The sequence below is a fragment of the Jaculus jaculus genome, chromosome 6 (assembly GCF_020740685.1).
Source record: "Jaculus jaculus isolate mJacJac1 chromosome 6, mJacJac1.mat.Y.cur, whole genome shotgun sequence".
NCBI classification, from domain to species: Eukaryota; Metazoa; Chordata; class Mammalia; order Rodentia; family Dipodidae; genus Jaculus; species Jaculus jaculus.
The window spans coordinates 98,239,971-98,242,150 of record NC_059107.1 but is presented as its reverse complement, the minus strand read 5'-3'; the positions used below and the strand labels follow the sequence as shown (position 1 = coordinate 98,242,150).

The window sequence follows — 2,180 nt, the reverse complement described above, 5'->3', positions numbered from 1 at the left end:
AACACTGGACAATGGCAAACTTGTCACTGATCAAAGAACAGCAATGTCTCTGTTTATTTCTCCTACCACAGGTATTCATATTTCTTCATATTAATATGTATATTCCTGAAGAGCCACTAGTCACTAGTGTGTGGGCCACAGTGGAGGGCTGAGGAAGTCGGTACCAATGTCAACAAAAGATGACAGCAACAGAACAGGCTATACAGATGTTTAAAAAATAGATTTTAATCTCCAAAAATTTGAGATGACTTTCGTTAAGCATTCCATTATAAGTGATAACATAATATGACTTTTAGTTGAATCTATAGTTCAAGAGTCATTTAGATCAATTTAAAGGTATCTTTCTCAGCAATGTCCTTTTCAAAACATTTTTTGTCTCTGTATTCTTTTAGGCTATAAATCAGAGGATTTAACATTGGAATGATAAGAGTATAGAACACAGCCATAATCTTGTATTCCTCTGGTGAGCAAATGGCTCCAGGTTAGGCACACATGATGAACACTGTTCCATAGAATAAAGTAACCACTATGACATGAGAGGTACAAGCAGAGAAGGTCTTACTCCTTCCTTGGGTGGAAGGGATCTTCAGGACAGTGGAGAGGATGAATGCATAGGAAACTAGAATGACTGTAGGGATGGAGATGATGATGGAGCAGAAGGAATAAGTAGCACAATCTCATTCACAAAGGTGTCAACACATGAGCTCTGGGTCAGAGCTGGGACATCACAGAAAAAGTGATCCAGAAGCCGGGCGTGGTGGCGCACGCCTTTAATCCCAGCACTTGGGAGGCAGAGGTAGGAGGATCGCCATGAGTTCGAGGCTGCCCTGAGACTACAGAGTTAATTCCAGGTCAGCCTGGACCAGAGTGAGACCCTACCTTGAAAAACCAAAAAAAAAAAAAAAAGTGATCCAGCCTGTTTTCTCCACAGAAATGCAAGCTGAAGGTAAAAACCTGTTTGCACAATGAAATTGATGCATGAAGAGGTACAGGAGCCAGCCACCAAACAGACACAAGCTTGCTGTGACATGCACACTGGAAAGGGGAGAGGCAAGCAAATGGCTGAGAAGCATCATAGGCCATCACATCCAGAAGAAAGCCTTCAGTCCCAACAAAAAGAGCAAGGTAAAAGAACTGTGTTGCATACCCATTATAAGAAATTTTTCTAAAAAGGGGATAAAGGGAAGAGAAAGGAAGGGAGGAGGGTACTTAATAGGTTGGTATTGTATATATGTAAGTACAATGATTGAGATAGGGAGGTAATATGATGGAGAATGGAATTTCAAAGGGGAAAGTGTGGGGGGGGAGGGAGGGTATTACCATGGGATATTTTTTTATAATCATGGAAAATGTTAATAAAAATTAAATAAATAAATAAATATTAAAAAAAAACAAAAAAAATTATTTCCTTGGACAATAAAATAGCTAGAGTTTTGGGTGCAATGACTGTAGAATAGCAGAGATATAAACAGGACAAATTTTGGAGGAAGAAATACATAGGTGTATGAAGTCTGGAGTCTATCTTAATGGCAATTACCATACTGATATTTTCCTATACGATGACCAGATAGATAAGCAATAACAGTAAGAATAAGAGAACCTAGCCGGGCGTGGTGGCGCACGCCTTTAATCCCAGCACTTGGGAGGCAGAGGTAAGAGGATCGCCATGAGTTCGAGGCCACCCTGAGACTCTATAGTGAATTCCAGGTCAGCCTGGGCTAGAGTGAGACCCTACCTCAAAAAACCAAAAGAAAAAAAAAAGAGAGAACCTGGACCTCCAGAGATGTCCTGAATCCCAGAGAAATGGACCCTGTCAACTCAGTAATTCCTGTTCTGTTCTAGCTTCATAATGGAGACCTGTCTGAGAAAGCAAGCAGATTACTGCCAACTGTGGTAAACTTTTGTTTCTTAACAAGAGAAAAAAATTCTAATACAAATCTAACCAAACTGTTTTATCTATGGGGCATCCAATACACTACCAAAAAACGAAGTCATTCTACCTTGATCAACATATTTAATTTCCATGCAATATGAGAAATATAGGTGAGCATCTATTTGAAGCAATGATACTATTCAGTCATTTTATGAAATGTGTTCTGGGCTTTGCATCAGGTATACTGAGCCCAAATTTTACCTCTTCAGTCCTCAAAGAATCCCAGATAACTCCTTATACTGTCAGT

The 2,180-nt window shown here is 39.7% G+C and overlaps 1 pseudogene; it reads right to left on the bottom strand.

The window, feature by feature from the left end:
- Positions 1–325: 325 nt before the first annotated feature.
- Positions 326–1,848, bottom strand: LOC101599317 (annotated as a pseudogene).
- Positions 1,849–2,180: the final 332 nt, after the last annotated feature.